The sequence below is a fragment of the Schistocerca nitens genome, chromosome 2 (assembly GCF_023898315.1).
Source record: "Schistocerca nitens isolate TAMUIC-IGC-003100 chromosome 2, iqSchNite1.1, whole genome shotgun sequence".
NCBI classification, from domain to species: Eukaryota; Metazoa; Arthropoda; class Insecta; order Orthoptera; family Acrididae; genus Schistocerca; species Schistocerca nitens.
This window is the reverse complement of record NC_064615.1, coordinates 415,616,674-415,642,108: the sequence shown is the minus strand read 5'-3', so window position 1 is coordinate 415,642,108 and position 25,435 is coordinate 415,616,674. Positions and strand designations below refer to the sequence as shown.

At 37.5% G+C, this 25,435-nt stretch overlaps 1 protein-coding gene across 16 annotated transcripts in view; it reads right to left on the bottom strand.

Moving 5' to 3' along the window:
* Window positions 1-19,868, bottom strand: part of LOC126236282 (transmembrane protein 94) — a 538,855-nt gene extending 518,987 nt beyond the window's left edge. For 9 of the 16 annotated variants that reach the window (XM_049945454.1, XM_049945456.1, XM_049945460.1 and 6 more), the window contains exon 1: window positions 19,086-19,751. The gene's annotated coding sequence lies outside the window, so the exon portion shown is untranslated. Of the gene's footprint in view, window positions 1-19,085; window positions 19,752-19,784 lie in introns of those variants that run through there. The other 7 variants (XM_049945446.1, XM_049945451.1, XM_049945453.1 and 4 more) reach the window with 4 other exon arrangements.
* Window positions 19,869-25,435: the final 5,567 nt, after the last annotated feature.

The window sequence follows — 25,435 nt, the reverse complement described above, 5'->3', positions numbered from 1 at the left end:
CACATCATGGTTGACAGACAGACTGGTAAGAAAGTAAAAGTTCTCATATCAGACAATGATAGTGAATATGTTAATAAACAGTTTAGACAACAACTCAGAGAATTTGGAATCAGAAATCAAACTACAATTCACTATAGTTCTGCTTGAAACAGAGTAGCAAAATGTGCTAACAGAAAAATTGTAGAAAAAGCAAGGACCTTGTTAAAGGATGCAGGATTACCAACAAGTTATTGGGCAGAAGCAGCATCGTCTGCAGTGTATCTAAATAACAGATTGCCTACTAAAGCTGTACCAAATAAGACTACATGCAAAGTTTGTCTGAAAAGAAACCTGATCTAGATCATCTAAGAATTTATGGATGTAAGGCCATGGCACAACTTGGAAGAAACTGGGACTCTAAACATGAAAGCTACATTTTACTGGACACAGCGAAGATTCCAAAGGTTACAGATTTACAAAAAATAGTAATAACTAGCAGAGATAAAATATTTTTAGAATCTGGTGAAAATGAAACAAATCGTGAAAAAGTATGTGTAGATCTTAATCATGAAGATTATGTCCAAGAACATGCAAAGACAACAGTAAATTTAGAAAGGAATGACCTGAAGAAGTTGTTCAGGAGCAATGAGGTATTATTCAAGATGAAATGGATAATGAAATACAGGAAACTCCTGCAGCAGAGGACATAAATTTATTGCATTCATCACATACAGTATAACCCAAACTGTGCCTGGATAATGAGATGTATATGGCTGCTCAAACATTCAACAATGAATCTGTACCCAGCCCAACTGCAGATAATTGGAAGAAAGCTTAAAGTAAGATGGGTCTTCAGTATCAAAAACCTTTGAAAATTGAATACCAAAATTTAAAGATCATTTGGCAGTTAAAGGCTGCTTTCAAATAGAGGGCAATGTCTAACACAGAACAGGCCCCTTGCTGGTACCTCGTTTGTTCCCAAATGCTAGCGGCGGTCAATCGTAGGTGCAACTGACTGCCCCACGAAGTCACGCCGCCTGTTCTTCAGTGATAGAAGATCCTAAAAGAACTACCTAACAGATACTGGCTATGATTTGAGCATCTTACCAGAAACTTCGTGCAGTACTGCAAACTGCCACCAGCGTTCTGTTTATCCACCACAAATAACTTGTCCATACCAACGTATGCAGTGGCTTGAATCACTGTTGTGGAGGCAATAATAGGAGCTGATCTCTTCGCCATTACCACTTCTTAACGGATGCAGCCAATGCTCACCTGGTTGGCAGCATTACAGGACTGCAGGGTTTCAAGCAATGCAAATGTGCACAGTGCTGAAATGATACAGGCGTGTGATGCAGAGCACACGCCTCACTGCTAAGACAATTCCCAGCTTTGACTAGATCTCCAGGCAGACCTACGCAAGTGCCACACAATACGGTGGATCATACAGAAACCACAGATGATACCCCAGTATCTAGGAGACCTAGGCATTTGGCACCTGAGTGCATAGCCACTTCTAAGGCTGAATTCAACACAATACTTAGGGAAGGAACAATCCAAATGTGAAGTAGTCTGTGGTCGTCTGCTTTACATCTTGTTCCAAAGAAAGGAGGAGCCTGGTGTCCATGCGGTGATTATCACATGCTCAATTCTAGAACTGTGCTCAATTGCTATGTAGTACCCTTGCTGCGAGATTACAATTTTGTATTACATGCAGCTACAATATTCAGCATTTTGACTGTGCCCAAGCTTATATGCAGATTCTTGTAGCAGAGAATTACATCACAAACATGGCAATTATTACTCCAAATGGACTTTCTGAGAGCAAGTTCATGGAATGCTGTCCAAACTTGGCAAATGGTCATCCAGTCCATCCTACAGGGCCTGCCATTTTGCTCTGCCTACCTCTATGACATACTCAAGTATTCAGCCACTAAGGAGTAACGTCACCAGCACCTTAAGGAAGTACTCAAATGTTTCAAACAGTACAGTGTGATGTTAAACAAAGTCAACTGCAAGTTTGAGCAGTGGTAGTATCCTAGTGCAGTGGACTGAGGAAACACGCTTCGCTTTCGAGGCTGGGAAGCAAAATATGACAAACACAGCACTCCTCATGCACCCAAGTTCGAAGCAACCTTTATGTTGGTGGTGGACATAAACAGCACCCCCTGTAAAAGAAAGCCTGTCTACGTAGTGCGTGACATCACAAGATGGCTATACACATGGTCCCTTCTTCAACAGTTTCACGGAACAGTGCTTGTGAATAGTCGTTCGGCGAGTTTCGCGTCAGTTTACTATTATAGTGAATGGTGTTCCTGCATTAGTGTACGTGATTTGGTTGTTTAGTTTCTGTGCACTAAACTGGTGATCTGTTTTTCTTGCCCGTGAAAATTTCGTTGCCTGCAAAATGCCATGTCGTTGTTGTGTGCCGAATTGTAGAGGAAATTACGACGGTGGACCAAAAGTAACCGTGTTTAAATTTCCGGATTCTTAAAAGAGGTTAAGTGTGCTAACAAAGAATAGGCACTTATGCAGTAAGGAAGGTCAGCGACATTTTGACTAATATATCAGATCTTAACTGCATAAGTGCCGAAGAAAATAGTGTTTCGTTTTCTTGCCCTGGCAATTCTACAGTTTAGCTGGTATAGGTTATATGAATTCTGTATTCTGCAAGTTCAACCAGTATAGCCTAAGCACAGTCATACTTACGTAGTTAAATATCTCAGTATATCTTTATACTTACTGTTTATGCTGTCTGTTGTTAGGAATAAAACTCGGTTTATAATTACGTACATGCACTTAAGATACAGACGACTTTCGACATATTCTGCTTCTAGTATTTAGTGTTTCTTTTTGCTGTAAAAGTCTTTAGGAAGTTGCCTGTTCAAAAACAAGGAATGTGGTGTACCCAGAAATTGAAAATGAAGTAAAAACAGTGCCTCAATTGCTTGTTTTTAATAAATTATTGGTGGGAATTTGAAGTCAATGCAAGGAATCTTACTATTAGGGAATATAGTAGGCTTTCGACTTTACAGTGAACCATAGACAGGAAAAATGAATGAGTACTGAATGGATTAACAGGCCATCACAAAATGCAAAGGGAGAAACTGTGAAAACATGTAAAAAATAAAAAATACTTGTGGATTTTACAAATTCTTACTTTCTGGGTCTGGAATTTCAGATACATGCCAGTGGCCTACACAGCTGTCTTATAGATACACAGCTGAAGTACTTGAAAGCAATTATGTGCTCATGTTTAGCCTAATAGGCAGCACATAAGTGGCAATGTATTAGTTCATCATATTGTCAGTTTTTATGTAAGTTATGAACTGATATATTGATTAGGAAATAGCAGCAGAAATACAAAAGCAAAACAGTGTCTATCTGATAAAAAGCACTACCTTTAAGTATTTCATAGTTCTAAAGGTTACACAGTGTGACAATTACTTTGTATTATTCTATTACTGTTTCACAGTTGCTTCTATGGATTACACCTGTGTGAGTTTGGTGTCATCATGCTTTCTTGTGTCCGAGGTGTGTGTCGGGGGGGGGGGGGGGGGGGGGGGCAATAGAGCAAGACATTAAGCAAAAATCCCACCCCTCTAGTGAATATATGAGCTTCAAGGCTAAATTATAAAAAAAATTATCACTGTTATTGAATTATGCTACAAACATTAGTCAATGTTTGTATTTATTGATGGGGCAAGTACTTTCTTCATTTCACCATCTCTTTAAGAGCTTGTTGCCATGACATGTAACTGCATGTGTTTTGATATTGTAGTGTTACTGTTTTATAGAGTTACTGTGCCATGGCCACATTTATCACTTGAGTATTCTTCTGCATTTTAGTTGGGAGTCTATTTGTATTTTAGAACTAGAAACTAACTTTATATTCATAAATTGTTTTCACACTATTAATATTGTCATCACATTCAATTGTAAGCACCTTTTCCATTTTTATTCATTTTTAATTACAGGTATGTCATGTTCACTTCCACAAGGTTGATGTTATTTGGGAAACACAAATTGTGGATGAAACGACTGGTCAGTTATTAAGAGCCCCCCCTTCTCAAACCACGTTTGAGACCAGATGCAGTTCCATCACTACTCCCAAACTGTCCTTCCTACCTTTCAAAGGAAGAAAGTAGACGTGAAGGGCCAGAGGAGAAAAAGCAAAGGCTTGAAAATGAGCAGTTAGCTGCAGCGTTACAATATAGTTTAGCATCACAGAAGGACTATGAAAACACTTTCAGCTTCAGTTCTTTACAAGAGTTGATGTTGCGTACGAAGGAAGTGGATTTGCCCAACGAGTGGGGTGTGATCGACAAACACAGTGATTTTGTGTGTTTTTTAAAGATAATAAGAAAACCAGCACCATTAATCACACATTATGTCATTATAGATAGTAATTTAAATGTTTCATTGTTTAAGAAAGATGTACAAATTAAGACATTAGGAAAAAGATCTTTTCCTGTAATTGTAACCAATATCCATGAAATTGTCAGTGTACTGCAGGAGTTTTCAGACACAGATTGTGGGCACTCAGAAACTTCTATAGATAGTATTGTAGAGATAGTGAAAGACAGTCTAGGAGTGCTGAAAGACAGTTTACAGGAGAGTGAAAAGGAGATGGTAGACTTTATATATGAACAAGTTAGTCTCATAAATGTCAAGAAATTTAATCATAGGTTTAGTTCTACATTTATGATACTGTGTTGTTTGCTGTTTTCAATTTCATCTCATGCTTACAATTTTTTACATAGCAGCTCATTAATGAAAATGCCACATCCAAGCACTCTGTGTAGGATCTGCAGCAAATTTAATGTGAATCCATCTCATGAAAGGCTTGGGGGAAGTAATTTCCTGTCCTATGCAAGACAGAAATTTCAATACTTGAACAGCGATGATGTCAATGTTGTTTTGAGTGTAGATGAAATTCATCTAAATTCTTATTTGGAATATAAAGGAGGTAGTGTTTTGGGCATGTCATATAACTCTGAATGTGCTGCAAATTCAGAGTTTGTATTTATGTTGCAGAGTGTCAAGTCTTTGAACAGGGATGTTTTTCACATTTTACCGGTGAAAACCATTTCATCTAATGCATTATACGATGTGCTACTGGCCATAATAAATAGCCTTGAACTAATAGGCTATAGGGTTTTTTGTGTGGAAACTGACAACAACAAAATCAATAGCAAAACCTTGTCCATGTTTTCTCTGGATAAAGCTGTTAATATAGTTTTTAAACATCCATCTGATCCTAATCGCCCACTTTTCTTTTTAATTGATGCCATACACATTGTTAAATGCATAAGAAATGTGTGGCTGAACCAAAAAAATGATGGTAAAGCTATGTTTTATCCTCAGTTTCCAGTTATAAAAGAAGTGGAAGAAAATAAGTTTTCTGTAGCTTCTTTTAAAACACTGAAACAGATTTATGACATAGATTCCAGTTCTTTAGTAAAATATTGTCACACATTGTCTCTCAAATCACTTTGCCCTACATCGTTAGAAAAACAGAGCATGAAACTAGTGATGCAGATATTCAATCAACATGTGTCAGAGGGCCTTGAGGTAGCTAGTGATAAATTTGATTTGAGACATGCACCATCAACAGCAGAATACATTCGAATAATAACAAAATGGTTTGATGTCATGAATGTGAAATCAGTGTTTAAAGGGAAACACAAACAGAATCATTATATCGATCCGTTGACAACTGATAGCGTTCCTATGCAATTTTTGCTAGATTTTCTAGACTGGCTTGATGTGTGGAAAGCAAAGGGTTTGTCAAGTGGGTTTCTCACAAAAGAAACATTTTTTGCTATTCAGCATACAACATATGCCGTTGCAGAGATTGCTCGATACTGTACTGAAGAGCTAGGTATGAGCTATTTACTGACAGCCAAGCTGCAAACAGATGTTCTTGAGCGGCGTTTTGGAAAGTATAGACAGCTTGCAGGTTCCCAATACAATGTTTCAGTGACACAAGTCTATGAAGCAGAAAAGAAGCTTCGAATTCAAAGTGTAATGTCTTTAGTTTTATGTTCTCCTTCCTATGGCAATATCACAGTAGGGGCCATAAAAAATTTTATGTTTTCTAAAGTTGAAGAAACAGACACATTAGACATAGAAGTCAGTGTAACTGTAGACGATGTTCTTTCAGTGAAGGATATTGCAACGTCTTTAACTTTCATTGCAGGCTACTGTGCTCATGCAGTGACTAAGAAGCTGAAATGTGAGAGTTGCCTTAATGAAACTGTGATTGAAAGGGAGTTGCCAATAAACGAACATTTTAGTTTGATACAGAGACTTGATCATGGAGGACTAAAATACCCATCACACACTATTTTAAATATGATTGTCTACACTTATATTGTCATCAGCAAACTTCTCAAAGAACATGAAAGAGATTTTCTTGCCTGTACGAATCAACATGCTATTGCCTGTGCAGTAGCACTTGCTACTCTTCAAGAAAATGACTTTTTATTATTTGATGGGGTATGCTGCAATGGACATTCATCCCAGGCAATAATGAAAAGTGTTGTTTGGGTTGGTGTCAATATATTTTTAAACAACTACTGTAAAAAGGTTAATGGAAAAAAAAATTCAAAAAACACTCAGCGAAAACTGCAAACTCTTACAACATAATTTTGAAATCTTTATCTTAGATTCTTTTTAAATCATTAATACAAAACCTGTCATCAGTAATATTGCCACATCAACAAATGCCTCTTAAGCTGAACTAATTAGGTTAATCTGAAACTAGTCAAACTTACCAAATTGCAACTTATGGCTGAGAGTTGATATAAATATTTTAATATACAGCTGCTAACAGCTATCAACACTAATAGCCTAACTTGAAATTTTTATCAAAGAAATTAATCTTTAATATAAAGAATCTTACACTAATTCTTTGTCAGTTGAAGCTGGATGGTGAATGATACATACAGGAGGGAGGGGAGGGGGTGTGGCAAGCAGAGAGGACCAATCGTAATCTTTTTATAGTATGTGAAACCTAAAAATCAATTCACTTGGTTTTCCGAGTATGACTTAAATGACTTCTTTGCTGCACACCTTATTCATAGTATTTCTAATTTGTGTAATAAGGTTATGTGGCCCAACATGGCACATGCCTTTGACAAAGACAAGACAATGCTATTTTGATCAACTTCCTTTATTATTTTGAGAAAACCTTACACAAACTGTGCTATAGCAGACTCCACTTTTTTTGCAAACAAGGTTAGTTTGTTTTGGTGATAAATGGAAGACAAGAGCAAAATTGCTCTATAGTTCTCTACATTCTCTGCAACACTTTTCTTTGTATACTGAAGTTATTACTTTAGCTTGTGATACATGTGAGAAATCTGCCAATTTGTAATGATTCATTAATTGTTACTGTTGAAAAAGCTACTACAGTATTTATGCATTCTTTAGGTAGACAAACTTCTATTTCACGTAGTGTTTGTGGTGTTCCTCTGTCTTCTACTGCTCTCACTGTTATGAGTGCAGATGTGCATGCTGTGACAATTGCCTCTCCTTTTCTGAGTTTACTACTTTCTCTGCAGCTGTTATAACTATTGTTCTCTCAACATTTTCTTATGTAGATCATGTTTGTATATATTTTACTACCATTACAAATGGAGAAGCTGGTAGGGGAGGGCTTTGCAGTACTTTCATGGCCTTCTTTGTGTATAATGATTGGCGGGTCTCCTCATCTAATAGTAATGTAATTGTGGAACAGCTCTCACTTCTGTTACAAGCACTATTGAGTGTCACTAATCCTCAGGTTGACTAATTACTGAGCTCTTTAAATAGATGCTTGCTCTGTGCCGTAAAGTGCCTTCTTGTTAGCTCATCTTTGCTGAGGAGGAAAATATCTGAGGTGGACTCTCAGGTACACCCTTCTGTTGGCTTTATGAATATATTTGTTTATAAAAGAATATTCAAAAAGCTTAAGCCTGTCACAATTGCTTTTCACTCACCTAATCTAATTAATGTAACCAGATCATATTCCAACACCACTTGACACATTTTTGCCACATAAGATACACTTACAGATGGTAATTACTTGCAATTTACAGGATGGCCTAATATAATGTCTATATGCATTGCCATTTTTCTACTACAGTGCTTTCATATGCATTCTTCCTACACAAAACTTTATGGTGCAGTGTTTTATTTGCATTATTTTAGTGTACCACTTACTTAAAGACCTTCCATTACTACCCTGGAGATTATAAAATAGCAATTTAATAATTAATGTTGTTCAAAATTTATCATTATTATTTCTAAAATTATGAAACTTAAGTCTCAAGAATGTGCTTATTGTTAATGTTTGGACTTGGTGTCCACAAGTCTTAATTATTTTGTACCTACATAGTATTCATGCTGTACATCTATAATTTTCTATTGTGAACCACTATAATCTAAAATTTTTCTCATTCCATGTGTTAGTGATTATTGACAAGAGTGTATGGAAGATGAATAAAAGAAATAAATAAATTCATTCACACACAGAATTTTTTTACTTCATTTGCATTCATTCATATCAGCATGGTCAGTAGATGAAACTTGTGTTCCACTTCTAAACAATTACCAGTGTATATATATGTTGGAATGATGATATGTTAAAGTATTGTAACTAAACAGAGCTGAACCCCCACCTCCACCCATTTCCCCCAACTTATGGAAGGATGAAGTATCTAAGCCACTGGTGAGTGCAGCCCAAATGTGATGCCAAATGAAGGTAAGTGTTCATTTTTCACAATTATTTCATCACAGGTCACATCATGTCATAAAACTTCCCAACAGATGAAATGAAAGTTTATTTATGTGCAATTCATGCAAACAGTTTGTTTCAAAGTATATATTTTCTTAGTACAGAAACATTCTTTCTTCAAAGGTATTCAGTTTAGAGCAGCGAAATTCTAACCTGGTAATCTGTATTTTGAGACCTCATGTAATTTCAATACATAATGAAAATTTAGTTAACTTACTGAGAAAAAGAGAATTCATTGAAATTTGTATTGGCATACCAAAACTTTACGGCAATACCATTACATACTCATCTTGGGTCAGTGAGATTTTCTTAATGGAAAGAAAGTTTCCTAGGGAAGGGTGCACAAACTGAGAAGACATATCATATCATTCATTAGAACTGCATTTCACTTAAAAACTATTCACAGGAGAAATTTCTTTAAATTAAAAAAAAAAAAAAAGCATGAATGCAAGGTTGCTGAAATGGTGGACTAAAACATATGTAGAACATGTCTTTCAGGGCAGTGTTAGTTTTTGAAACGACTCATACAATTGCTTATTACCAGTGCCTCTCTATAGGGGGTGTTATAATTCGAACACTATTTGCCCAATTTTCGTGTTTCTTTTTTTAATTCACAGGTATATCAACCAATCACGTTTTAAAATGGATTTTGCTACATAAGGAATAAACAGCGGCAATAACTGTGTCCGTAAAATGTGAGCTGCAAGTGTGCTACTTTGCAAAATGCCGTCCACATTATTAGACCTGCGTCAAAGTGATGCACTATTTAACTTAAAAAAACAAAACAAAAACCCTAATAGAAAGTCCGCGAGAGCATACGAGAATCTTTCGCGGGTGGGTTTCAATCAAAATTTTTGTCATTGAAAATCGTCTTACACAGGAACTACAAAACGGAAGAATGGTGAATGGTGGTCAGCCATAAAAGATAAATGTATACCCTTGTAGACGTTTAGATTGGCCTTTTCGAGATTTACAATTTATACTACAGCACTTACAGTTTAGGAATGGTATTGGAAAAGAGCACACTGGTGGCAAACACTTGCACTTTGTGTAGCTGACGATCTTTGAACAGCTAACCAGACTGTCATCAAACAAGTCATGACAATCCCCATTAAAGCAACTTTAAAATAAACTACAATGAAATGGGTCCATTCATTTGGGAGTTTTGATGCCTCAGATAGTGAAAGTTATTACATCTACTTTTTACGTCGGGGCTAAAAGGTATGCAGAAATAAGTTACAGACAAAAGAACTGGGTCATTTAAGAAAGGAAATCTTGTACTTCATGAGAGAGGTATGTCAGATTTCTTTACGAATTTTCCTCGTGCTGTTCCCTTAACAGTCTACTGCTATCACCAAATGGACTGCGAGCACCGGCACCAGACTACGTGCGTGACGTCACTGAGCGGGCGCGCAGGCTTTCCTCTATAGGGGGTGCTGACACAAACCAAATAGCTATCAGTGCAGCACTGCAGTAACTGTTGGACGGTTCATGGCAACTATTGCATATTTTTCCTGTAAATGTCACTGTGACAACGGAAGTGGAGTGTTTATCGCATGAACTCCTGGCCACATACATGGAAGGTAATACTGCCACCCATATGTAGAAACAAGAGAATATACAGTCTACAGAGACCACAGGGCATTAATTTACACCTTCAAGAGGAACAGCAACAACTGCTCTCCTCAACAATACAATCACCTTGAGTCTGTACATCAATTTACTACAGACACTTAAAACATTTCTGGCATTAATGATGTGGAGGCAAACTGTCTCTCACGCGTCAGCAGTGTGTTGAAGCTTATTAATTTTCTGGAACTGGCAAAGCCTCGGCAGGATGACCAAGAGCTCAGTATTGAAGTTAGAACTGGTCAACATTCTCAGCGATCATGTCCAACTAAATTGTCATGTTTCACAAGGAAGTCGCACCAATACCTTCCGGCTGTGTTCCCATGGCACGTTTTCAATGGTCTCCACTATCTAATCCAGCTTAGATCCCATCCAACTTTCCATCTGGTGTCGCAAATTTTTATCTGGCATGAGATGGAGAAAGACTGCTGGTAAAGGACACAGACATGACCACAATGTCAGCACCATGTGCAATTGTCAGTCAGCAATTTTTCAGATGCAACTTTAAGTTTTGCACATATGCACCTCAATGTGGTAGGGCCACTTCCTCCATCAGAAGGCAAGCAATATTCGCTCAAAATGATAGATCACTTTACTTGCTGGCCGGAGGCAGTGCAGGTGGACAACATCTTCACAGAAACTTTAGCCTCTCTGTTTCCATCAATGGGCTAGCAAGGTTCAGCTGCACACACCTACTGACCACACCTGACAGTTTGATTCAGATCTGTTCATCCAGTTGAAAAAGTTCTGTGGATATGTACACTATAAGATGACCAGTTACCATTGCGCTAACAAGGGCATGATTGAGCAAAGGCATCATTCCCTGAAGGTGGTGCTCATGTGCCATGGAACTTAAGGACATCTGCCCATCCAATAGTTTCCCTTGGCCTATGAACCACTTATATGCCAGACACTGACTCCTCGGCTGTGGAACTGGTGTATTGTTGATTCCAATTCTCTACAGATACCAAAACACGACCGACCAGATTTTCTCCATCAGTTAAGAGACAATGCCACTCAGATACCAACTCCCAAGGCCCCAGACATTGTACGCTGACCACTTATGTGCATTATGACTTACACAGCCACTCGCACATAACACTCCTGACTGATGACAGCGTTAAGTCACCATTGCAACCACCTTACACTGGCCCATACCATGTCTTATATGAAGAGGTATGAATACAAAGGATTCAGTAAACGGCAAGCCCACGACTGCTTCACTCAGCCACATTAAGCTTGCATGCATTTTTTACAAATGGATACCATCAACAACAGCATCAATGCCTCAACACCTTCAATCATCAGTGCCACAACCTCAACCGCAGATGCAGCAACAGGCCGACGAGGAGCAATGACAAGTAAGTATCATCCGCTCTGCTTCTACTGAGGGGGCTGTTGTAGAATTTGCTACACATGTCTGCCGCGCAGACCGTGACAAGACGCCTCAGACCATTTGGCGAAAGTCTTTTACATTTAGCTCGCACTTCCAAGGGAAAATATTGCCTTTGCTACTAACATTGTGAGCAAGTTTTGCAAAGACTCTCTACTTAAACATTGGGTTGCAATGGGCCCCCAAAGGATGCGCCATTTTTATTACAAAATTAAACAAAAATAAAATAAATTTTCATTGTATCAGTCTGTTACCTCGTACAAGTGTTAGTCCACAGTAATGACCCACTCAAAGCACTAAATAGCATAGTTGCAACAGATTCCAGCCCACAGCTTATTCAACTGCTAATTATCTCATAGACAACTGCCTCATTGTGAACTGTACAGCTGGCTTGGAACCTGGGTCATTTTCTTGCATGGATCGTAATTTTTTTCTCATCTATGTCACTGTTTATTTTAAACTATGAATGCTCACCTGAACATGTGACAGTATAACTTACCATTGGGTAAGCTGCAATGATTTTACTGATTCGCAATCTTGAAACAATGGAATGGTACAAGACAGTTATTTGTGACTGGTGCACTTTATACATAGGTGCACCCACTCGAAGGTTAAAAGAATATTTAGATGTTTAAAAGGAACTGTTAATTACAAATTAAGATTCTGTAAGGCAGAAAACAGGAATTTTATAGTGATGCAGACTGGGGAAACAGAACATGTAACAGACATTCCATTATAGGTAGCGGTTTCAAACTGATGGAAGGATCAATATCCTTGTCTTGGATGAAACAAAGAACAGTGGCTTTGAGTATCGTCAAGGCTGAATACAGGGTGTTGTCTTTCACTCCAAAATGTGAAATTGAGCAGCACACAATTGTCGAGCTAACTGGATGATTTTGTGACAACATGAGAGTTATCAAGTTAGCTCAGAACCAAATAACAACTGTGTGATCCACACACACTGATATTAGGCAACATTTTATTCTGTACCATTTGAAACAGAAGGATATTACTATAAACTATTTGTGTACATAGAGGAAATGCTTTCTGATTAACTGACCGAGCCTCTCAGTAAAGACAAACTCCAGAGATTGGTAAAATTGTAGGGTTTAACAACAAAGTTCTATGCACAGTGTTTGGGGAAGGTGTAGCGTTCAAGATTATTGTGAGCACATAAACATATTTGTACAAGGGCAGGTGTTGGGATTTGGTGAAAAAAAATTATTTGTTGGCAGCGAGTTAATGTATATAGACCTCTCTGCCTATTATATATATTCTTAGGTACCCAGACTACTTTTTCTGTGTTATATGCCTTGTGCAAACATGCCTTCGCAAACTGCCTTCCAAACAGTGTTTCTCTATTAGTATTATTTTATTGTGCAAATATATAATCCAACTACCATAATACCCTAACTTATTTAAAAGGATATTATGATTCAGAGATATCTTTGACAGATCACAGAATATACCAGCAGCCTACAAGTTTAACATTATTTTATCTGTTATCAGATGGTTAAGAATCCGCTTGTAATTTTATTTTCTCTACAATTATTGAGAATCTTGCCAAAAGATTACTTGGCCAGAAGTATGATGGTATTTTTATATCTCATTTCTTATATAAGGCATAACTTCAGAATATTTTAGTCAATCGGGAAATCTTTCAATCGTACACAACTGGCTAAATGAGTAACTCAACATGTTACTAAATGCAGAAAAACAGTATGTAATTAACTTTGTTGATATTTTATTGAATAACAGGTTTTTTTATTTTATTTTTGAAGATTTTATGATGCACATTATTTCTACTTGTTTAGTGAGAGTAATGTTAATGACGTTATTAGTAATGGGCGGTCAGAGAAATTTCAGGGCAGCATATACTGAGTCAGACAGCCTCATATTTTCAAAAAGTTATGAAATGCCTGTTTTGCAGCACTGCATACATCTGCTACAATCGTATCACTTGCTCTTAAACCTATGCTCAATGTCACAACTCTGGTTCTAACAGTCTCTTGTATCACTTAATACCATAGGGCCTATTGTCTCCCACATCTGCCTGCATAGGGAGCTCGTGAATCCCGCTCTCTGTGACTTCAGCTTTCACCCAGCCTTATTATGCAATTTGCCTTCATCTCTCTTGCAATTTAGCTTCACTCCAAGGCAAATGGATTAGCTTAGGCCACATCGGGTTGGCTCTCTTGTGAGTTGGTCTGCCTCACAGCAGATGCCTTAGTAAATCTGCCTCAGTCTCTCGCTTATTCCACATTCACCCTGAAACATCACTGTCCATTTTGAATATATTCTAACTCCTGCCAACCATCCCAACTGCCTATGAGACTGGCACATTGTACAATCCATCCTCCCTGGAAGATCAGATTGTAAACTAAAAATACGATAAATTTAGACAATATTTTCATCATATTTATCATCCCAGACATGCTGCTTACATCTGACTCAGCATCCTGTACATTACAGTTGCCCTCACATTGGAAAATAACATGCACTCCATTAAAACCTGCAAAATAACGTCACAGAGCAGTAAAGGTAGCTCACCCTGCTTCAATACAGTAGCATTTCTATATACAAAAATGAGAGACTAAAGTTCTCTAACTTATAAAGGAATTCAGACACACGGAAGTAAATTTCTTTATCCCAATTTGTAGATGAAATATTTGTGACTTGGACACATAGAAAATACATTATTTCTACAACATGCTAACCCAAAACATACACTGCTTTCATGGAAGGAACAGTTCTAAAGTGAATAGCCACAAGAAAAACCAGTGAAAGCTAAACAGTGATGAGAATATCACTCGCAGAGTATTGCAACTGTGGTTATAGTATCCTTGCAATTAGTGGTGCTTTACACTGAAAATGTGTGCAACTGAACTGATGCTTTTAGTTTGCTTGGTGCAGCAGAGTAGTGGTAGTGGTGGTGGTGGTGGTGCGGGGGGGGGGGGGGGGGGGATTGGCATGCTCATGTAGCAATCAAGATGCTTTCAACTGCAGAAAAAGAAGGAATATGCTGACATACTTGGGAGGAGGATGACATTTCCAATTTCAGTTATACAAATATGGAACATTTTAACTTGAGTAGGAAAACGCTTTCCACAGTAGGCTGTACAGTTATCCTTTATTTGCTGTGCAACTGGCAAATTTCAACACTAAGCCATTTTCAAGTACTTATACATACGCAGTATGCAATACGTCATACACGTTTTTGAATACAATCAAAACACATTCCATTTGCAAAGCCATATGCAGAAGCACATAACCACGTCATCTCAGCTATGAACAAAAGAAGTTCCACATGCAGATAGTCTGTAGGCCCTACGTGGAAGTCTTGTAATTCACACATCAGATGACTTGGTTATATGCTTCTAGGAAACAATGTTATCATTCTTATATTGTAATGTAGATGAACTATCTCAGATATGGAAGGTGTTCCGATTTATGCCAAAACACATATGGCATACTGTGTAATGCTTGTGTGTAACTATAAGTGCTTGAAAATGACTTAGTGCCAAAACTGGCCAGTCGCACAATGAATACTGGAGAATTGCACAGCCTACTGTGGACAATAGTTTCTTTCACAAAATTCTTTGAGACAATGGATTCGGGTATGAACAATATATTCAAGGCATTTAAAATTATCTTTGCTCACATTTGTAACACAAATGAATAGAGTGAGTTTACTCCCACAACAATCCTCTTCCAGCAACATTCAACATTCAGGCCACAGCTTTCCTCATCTGGTACCACCCACGCTCAACTCAAACAAAAGTGTGAACTTATGAACTGTAAACCACACAATATTATGAGGCAGCCATCTGTGACATGAGGCATAGGCAATGTGATCATGCGAAATATAAAATTACTTATTCTATGACAATAAAGATTAAAACAATCCTACAAAAGAATGCCTATTCTACGAAATATTGTAGCTTATGAACTTAATGCTTAATCCCTTACTAACCATTGCTAATACTAGTTGATAAAAGCACTGCAGTGAAACTGGACAAATTGCAGCTGCCATTACAGTCAATCAAAATTACTCTGGAGAAAAATCATCAGCTAGGTGTTGTAATGGGACACCCTTTTCTAAAATATTTTTTTTTAATGGAAGTAGCTGATACCAGGATTAATCCTGAATCTGGTATAGGTGAACATTCTCGGCATTTCACTAGAAGAATTTCATATGATTTTGTGTATGATGTATTATATTTCAGGCTAAAATGTATGAAAAGCAATTAATTTGTTGCAATCAATATGTACTAATGGTTGAAATTACTCTTCTTTTAGAAAGATCTGAAATTATAAAATTTCTGGGGTCAACAGAAACATCCGATCTCACGCGTCGGCTTTGACCCGTGACGTAAGGGTGTTGTGGTGTGTGACGTCATTACGACGCGGAGTTTGGTTTGTGAGTGTGGCGTGTTTGTAGATGTTGCCTCGTGGACGTTACCTTAGTAGGAGTTTTAGGGCCTGTAATATATAGTTTACCCTTTTACTGTACTTTTTGTTTTAACGTCGTCTATGAGGCTTTTATCAGTTTGCCATTAGATTGTTCAATCTTTATGATCTATATGTTTTGTCGCTACTCGTTATGTCTAATGAATCAATATTGTTTTTTCTTTTTTTTTATTTGTTTCTTTCTTTTATCTTTTGATTGACCTACACATTGATCTGTAGCGTAGCCCTGAATACGAGGTTAGGTTGGGAGTTTTTTTTTTGGCGGGGGGGGGGGGGGGGTCAGGGGGGGCGCAGCCCCCCCTGCCTGGCCTCGAGAAACACTTGTTTATTATTATCTTTGTTTGCTATCAATGTTAGCAGATTGTTCTTGTGAAACCTTTGTGTGTGTTGTTTTTCTATGTGTTTTCGTCTTTGTGATACGTATGCAACGTTTCTATATCCGCCATATTGGAATTGTCGTTTGCGCTATATTTGTGACGTCATGGGTCAAAGCCGACGGGTTAGATCGGACGCTTCCGTATTTCCAATTTCTGGCATACTTAAAATTCACACTATTAATTGCACAATTGAACGCAAATTATAAAATTTATTTCAGGACTCATTTATAAAATAACAATATAACCTGGTGAGAATTCTTCTTTCATCAAGAAAGTTTGTAAACTCTTGTTTCGTAAACTCTTTGGAATATTGTGAGTAACGTGGAATGTAAGCAGTAGTGTGCATGACTCTGATAACATCCGTAGATTTTAATTTTGTTTACAACAAAATGTAACTGATGGTTTTATGAAGAAGGAGATTGTGAAATCAGTGTGATATAGAAGAATAGGATTAAATAAATCATAGTAACCGACAGTACTTCTGGAACCCAGTAGGTCAAAATTTCAGCCTCAAGAATGTACCCCTACACACAAGCATTCGAGCCAACAACATGAGAAAATAAAGATAAGTAAAAAGATTTTTTGTAATATTACACCTCACGAAGCTTTCAAAACTTGTGCAGGGACAGAATTTTATTGGTGATGTATGGGAGAGTAAGATTACTACAGTATATCGAAAGGTATCAAATCTAAACCTGTCTTCAAAAACCATCACCTATTAAAAAAATACAGCAAACCAAAATCATCTCTTTAAATCCAATTGTATAATTACAGAGTAAAATAATAGCCTACATGAAATGTATCAGGCATGGCGATGAGCAATACAGGCACGGAACGTCACCTCAGAAGTGCCACTAAAAATTGAGCACTCATGACAGTACACAAATTGTTTCATAAAATCTTATACCAAGTGGAAGATTTCCCATTAACAAGAGTAAAACAAAACAGGAAGAAAGAGTGATAGTTCACTCACACTTATTCCATCTGCAGGCAAGGGAATAAACAACAAACCAGAAAATTGCCAAGTAATCAGACCACACATATGTGTGCTGTAAGTAAGCTACTACACAGTGTGTCCAAAAAAATATGTAAGCTTTAGCACACTTTATGACTACTTTAAATTCTATAGACAGTATGTATCAAGAACATAAGATTACTTATGTCAATGTAGGACTATCAGTACAAAATTATGATAGATCTGAAAATGAATGGCATTTAGTCTAGAAGTGAGAAGTGAAAGACAAACTGAATGCATAAAGCAGAAAGCAATGACACAATCCTATGCAATAGTACAGCACACATGCAATGATTCTTAAAATGAACTGAAAACATTGAAAACAGAAGAAATAATATAGATTTATAAATGTAGAGAAATGACAAGTGGTTTTGGTACTACAGAAAAGACCATCATGCGCTCATTCAATACAAGCTCCCCCCTACAAGAAAGTAACTTATTTCACAGAGTATACAGCCATGTAAGCACTAATAGCAATATATAAGATCTAAAAAAACTATGTATGAAAACTTTTAGTGTGTTTAGAGGAGATAAAATGAAACCTTTTAATGTGACAAAAATAAAGTGCCTACTTTCCTCACTAGGAATGTTCATACAAGATGTTCATATTGCCATGTTATGAATATTGCAACAGACTGTCCGTTTAGCTGAAGCTGGAGTCATCAGGGCCTATTTGTGAAACAAGTGATTGCATGGGAGGGAAGGGGGTAAATTATTATTATTATTATTATTATTATTATTATTATTATTACTAACATGCGGGTGGCAATTGTACATTAAACTCACGACACACCCAGCATCTGCACAACAATATTCATCATATGACAGCTGAGCACCATCTCTGAACAAAAATGGTATCAAAAACTACATTCGACTCATTGTGGAGAAGCGGTGTACATAAAAGGTTGTTCTTTATCACCTTTACACGCTCAAATATTTTGCACACATGGCTTTTTCCATATTCAATGAAGAAGATGCGTAAGGAAGCATAGTCGGTAGTTCCATCTACAGCTCATGGACAGAACACACCCAATATCTATCTACCCTTCCTGCATAATTATGGTGTACGAGAGCATCAAACACAAGAAACGTTAGTGTGAAGTAATCATTTAATACTGTACATCTTTAGAACAACAAGTAACTGTGAATAGGTATACTATTCGGAAAGCAGTAATGCAGTAGCGCTTCATCGTATTAACAAGTTGACACAGGGAAAACTATTACAAAGGTATCTAACAACAAAGTTACATTCCCATTAACCATACATAATTACCTAAGGGACCACAACCACTAAAACTGGGCAAACGCTAGTCATCATAACTACTGTGCTGCAATTAAAAACACCTGCATACTAATTAAGAAGCCATTACACGATACAGAATACGAAAAACACAAAATAACTGTTTCACAAACACCGAGAAATCAAATGCTTAAACATACAAGAAAAAACATTAGTGCTGTGGATCCCCTTGCACGCGCAGACTTGGAACACTTATCCACACTGACAGATAACTCAACATAGTCTGTGATGATTTTAGTGTTACATACAGCTGAAAGACAGAAGCACTTGGCTGTTATAGAGCTATATTTTGTTTTAGTGTGAAAACACGGCTACGTGCAAAAATGTTATCGAATAAGGTGCAAAAACTTGCACAAATTATCGCTACCATCACCACAACACAGTCACACATTAGGAAGTCACGCACTTTCATTTCTTCTGTTATTACATTTACGCTCCTGCAGGTATAACACCGCCCATTGTTAGTAAGCGATTGTTGTCACTATAACTTATCTAAGCACCTGCAAAAAACTAACATAACACACTCACTATGCTTTCAAAGACATTCTACCTCGTACCTCCGATGCGATTTTGGCGCCAACATGCAACAGAAGTGTCGTCGCAACTAGTAGCATATTGCAGTTACATGTGAGAACCCCCAGTTGTGTGGCGCAACATACGAGACGCAACTAGTGTAATACCACAAAAAGCTTTTTTTTCTAACTTATTGGCTTTTGCCCATATAGCCAACTTAAAGCCTAGTTTACACGACGACACTGAGCTGACCACTCGTTGCGTGGAATTAGTTGCACGCAAATGGCTTCATATTTGACTATAGACAAGGAGAAACCAGTATATACTCCAGTTTCGTCGTTTTGTGGTTTCCTGAGTCGTGTCTGAAATAAAAGTTTTGTCAGCTGCACGTCGCACGAGTTGTGATGGAGTTAAAGCTTGTTGCATGGAATTGCTGCATAAGAAAAAAAAAAAGAAACGTTCTTCGATTCGTTACTGGATGAAGAAAAGACGTCAGCTCGGTTGCTCAGCATCCTTGCTGACATAATTTGTAATGGAAGACCCAAGAAGTTCTTTTAATTATCTTAGATTGTCACCAGAACTGTTAAAGTGTCTTCTAAATAGAGTTAATTATGTGATAAGGAATAAATATATTATAACGAATGAAGCACTGTAGCCAGAACTGAAATTACGTATCACATTTCATGCAATATAATCGAGAACACTCGGCATGCTATGAGATGCGATTTTAGTTGGTGATGACGCTTTTTCATTAACACCAGTAATTATTAACAGTAACAATTATTAACATTAACAGCAGTAAATATTCGAGGCCGGTCTCAATAAGAAGAGAATGGTTTGTAAACTACTGTCTTAAAGATAGATCTGTACAGTGGCAATACTTCAAAATTCAACCATATGTGAATGGTGAGTACTGCTGTGACGTTTTAAATAGATGAATATTGAATAAAGAATGTAGCTTCTTGATCTGTGTAGTCTTCCAACCTGTCAACAACACTCCTTTTAAAAAGAGTCGGCCAATTCGAACGATGGGATTTTAGTTTGTAGATAAGAGCATTTCTACAGCTAGAATTAGGCCTACATTTGCTTGTATTTTTATTAATTCAGTTGTATATGTGCTCCTAATTCAATAAATTTTGCCCTGCAGCTCAGATATTGTCAAACTATCTGTTCTGATCTCAGGTGACGGTCTCAGAAGCAGCAATATGTTGTTTATTTTTGTAATCAGCATCACTGAAATCCCACAAAAACCTATGCAAAGCATAGACATCCGAAAAGCGAACATTGTTCTCCGTTCCCCACTTCATATTTCAGTTTGTCTTCACTCTACGAACACACACAATCTCAAAACCCATGCAACTAGTGTCACCAAAATTGGAACACGCCGAAACTGTTCAGTTTCACTGACGGGTTGCGCAAACGCGCGGCGCGCATGCGCAGTGGGCGGTAACGCAGTTGCCAGCAACCTAGTGTCGTCGTGTAAACTAGGCTTTAGAGCAGAATGTCATTTCTAACGATATGAACATGTACACAGCACAACACTCAGCCCCCCGAGCGAAGAAAATCTCCGACTCCACTGGGAATCGAATACGGCAACGACTCCTAGAAGGCAAGAAGCCAGCTCCATTCGGTTAGCAATGCGCTGTGGTCACCACGCATCTACCGAAGCGGATGACACAAAAAGTTCAACTAGATGTTACCACAGTCTAACATATCAGTCGCGAAACTCACTGCTGTGAAAATTGTTACCATCTGCCTCTTGCTGCGACACTAGGCACAAGCGGCAATAAAGCAAGCGTAAAATTAAAGATTGTTTTTAATCAATTTTCTATATAATTAGTGAAAAAGTTCAATTTGTGCGTTGCTAGCATTATTAAATTATCACGAGAGAAGAATGATTATGAAATACACGTAAAAACAACAGAATCTCCTTAGTTCAGTGACATAAGCTACACCATAAGGAACAGAATAGAATGTCCACTGACTTAATTTACAGGACACTCGTCAAAACATAAAGAAGATTTATATCTTTTCTTATATCATTAATATAATATACTGTACTGGATATGTCACTAATGGGTCATTCCACATCAAATCAACAAATGAAACCATCATTTTCAACCTTACCCATTTAAATGAAATTAAGTATGCGTATAGTACTCATAAATAGTACCACAAATTGATTTTTTTACATTTTTCTGATAAAACGTTACTGAGTAATGGACTTTGAAAAATTGAAAAAATGACAAATTTTTGACTCCCAGAACAATGTTGTTTTCTTTATAACTCGTGTTCTAATTAAGCTACAACAATAAAATTTACTTCATTGTAAAGCTCTTTTATATGATACCAAACATCATTAGTTTAATATACAGATACACATTGTTTATAAAAACAACATTGTTGATTTTATCGAATTTTGAAAAACTGTATTTTTAAAATTCTCAAAAAAATATATGTGAAAGATACACTTTACACCTAAATATTCTGAAAATTTCAATTTGGGATGAGCATAGGATCACTATCAAAAGCAATTTTATGGTAAGGATGGTGCTTGCACAGTGACCAGATCTCTGTGAAATCAGTAGACAGAGGGTTTATCAGAATCTGACGTCGAGCAACTAGTGATAAAGACCACTGTTTCTGCTGCAGTGTTGCCGAATAAGTAATTCTTCCATCTTCTTCGTCAGTAAATCAATTTAGAGAACAGCATGTTGCAATCAGCCCATGTTACCAAGGTCGACTATAAGCTGTTGCACGGTACCACCACTGCACTCTCTGCTCCAGGCTTTATAGCAAAAAATATTTTGTCAGTTAACTCCGCTACAGCATCTAAAGGCAAGCCAGTTTGTGACGCAATAATAGCTTTTTCTTGGGGTGGCAGGCACTTACTCCTCAAAAAATGGTTCAAATGGCTCTGAGCACTATGGGACTCAACTGCTGTGGTCATAAGTCCCCTAGAACTTAGAACTACTTAAACCTAACTAACCTAAGGACAGCACACCACACCCAGCCATCACGAGGCAGAGAAAATCCCTGACCCCGCCGGGAATCGAACCCGGGAACCCGGGCGTGGGAAGCGAGAACGCTACCGCACGACCACGAGATGCGGGCACTTACTCCTCAGTGTGTGCCAAAGACTATCAGACACAGTTCCCATATCTATCTTACTCTACAGGTGTCGTAAGTATTGTGGAGGTCTTTTGTCAGCAATGTGCTTTTGGGATGGGATTTGTCTGATGCGTTCTACCTGCGAAATGAAAACCCATTGCATCAGTTCCATTTTTATTTTCTCATATGCATTGATTGTAGGCAGACTGGCGATCACATCTCCGAGCTCCACTACATATTTCCGATCCAGCTGGCTCTCTGCGATTGCAAATTTGGTTGCATCCACCTGAATCCCAACACAAAGAAAACTCGCTTCCATTTGTGCAAACCATAACGCCGGTTTATGTCCCTGAAAGTTTGGCAAATGAACATCTATTCGTGATACTGAAGGCAACGGCTTTGTTGATGCATCCATCATATCGATTTGCGGACCCTTCCGGGTGACGTAGTGCAACTAATTCTATCATGTCGGTGTCACCAATGTTCGTGTGGCCTTGTGTCTGCAGCCGTCTGCATAAAATTATTGCATGCATACTACAGCTGCCAATATAGACGCTTCATAACAGAATCAGTAACACTTTATTCAAATGCACAGGGAGTTGGTTAATGAACGCTACATTGAGGCATTTTACATGGAAGCAGAAGCAGCCCAACAACTAGATTATGCAATAGTCAAAAGCAACTCTGTAACTAATTAACAACAGAGTATGAAAGAGTAAGCACACAAGCGTCATAGAACACAGTGCCTCTGGTGTCTAGTGTGAAAACACTTTCACAGTGTTACAAAATTACCCGCCAAAACCACACGACTTAGGCTGCACTGTAGTGTCACTTCTCTCTGCTACAGAGTGGCACATCTAGGGATGAATTTACCTGCCAGCTATTGGTTAGTTTTCCATAGCAGACAGCATTATCGTCTTTGAGCACAGTTATGTGCTAACAGAAAAAGATTTTTAATTTTCTTTAACTGCCTTGTCAGACTCTGACATGCTGATGCTGAATGTGTATGGATATCATACTGGAAATCACCAGGCTTCCAATCACTCCCCTGAAATACTACCAAATAAACATTATGTGCTCAGAAAATTTTTTCTAGTATAGATCTATCAGTATGTATTTAACATAGATACAAAAAGATCTATAGGAAGGTGCTGATTGCTGCAAAGAAGTTATTTAATGACAAAATAATATAAAATGCAGAGTATAAAAGCAAAGCGGTCTGGGATGTTATAAAAAAGGAAACAGGGAGAGGCAAAGAAACGCAGAATGACGAAATGCTAAGGGAGGGGGATAAGATAATAAATGATCCACAACACTTAGCAAAATATGTAAATGACCATTTTTCAAGTATTGGAGCCAAGTTACACCAAAAATTCCCCAAAACAAATATAACACCTGTAAATAATGTTGCACTAAATACAATGATGTTACTCCCAACCTCAGAGAGTAAAGTCAATAAAACTATTCAAAAACTGAAAAATAAAAAGTCAGTAGGCTTAGATCAAGTACCAATGTGTGTACTGAAACAATGCATAGAGGTTATGCAAGGCCCATTAACAAATAAAAAAATGAATCCTTAAATCCTTAACATCAGGGACATTTCCAGAGCAGTTAAAATGGGCAAGAAGTGTACCTTTGCTTAAGAAGGAGTGATGCAGAACACATAGAAAATTACTGGCCCATTTCTCTGCTGTCACCATTCTCAAAAATAATAGAAGCAATTATGAAAGACAGATAATGAAATACCTGAATAAATACAATGTTTTATTGGTTTCCAAAGTGGCAAAAATATGGAGTCAGCCACAGAAGAATTCACAAAGGTTGTATTTATTGCTCTTGACAAAGATGAGTGTGTCACAGGCATATTTTTGGATCTTTCTAAGGTGTCTGATACAACTGACCACAAGATTCTATTAAATAAATTAGAAGCATTAGGAAAAAGAGGGGTAGCTAATGACTGGTTTCGATCATACCTAGCAGATAGGGTACAAAGAGTACAGATAATACATACTTCAAATAGATCTAAACATTAAGTAAAACACTTATCAGAACCAAAATACATTGTTATCGGAATTCTGCAAGGAAGCATATTAGGACCAATACTATTCCTGATATACAGCAATGACTTTCGCAGTAGTGTTACTCATGGGAAAAATTCTCTTCGAAGGTGACAGCAATATTATAGTCACTGAGAATACAAGAGAACTCCTTTCAGAGAAAGCAAATGAAGCTCTCAAGTAAGTTTGCAGTTGGTCAATAACAGTGGTGTAACATGTTTGTAAAGGTTGGGGAGACACTTCAGTCATTATAGGGAGACAAAATAGTACAATAAACTATAATTTAAACAAATGAAATATAATGTATCAAATAAAACAACAACAACTACTACTACTACTACTACTATTACTACTACTACCACTACCACTACCACCACCACTAATAATAATAATAATAATAATAATAAATACTTATGCTATACCAATATTGACCTACTCATTTGGAGTAGTGAAATGGAGTAACACAGACCTAGAAGCACTAAATACACTTACACGTTCACAATGCCACAAATAGAGAATACATCACATACATTCAGCAACAGAAAGATTCACATTAAGCAGAAAGGAAGGAGGCAGGGGTTTCAGCGACATAAAAAACCTACATTATGGACAGGTAGACAATTTAAGAAAATTCTTTCTAGAACGAGCATAAACTAGCAAAATACACAAAGCAATCACTCATATAAATACATCGGCTACACCACTGCAATTTCATAACCACTTCTACAACCCTTTAGATCACATAACATCAACAGATACGAAGAAAGTAAATTGGAAAAAGAAAACACTACATGGCAAGCACCCGTATC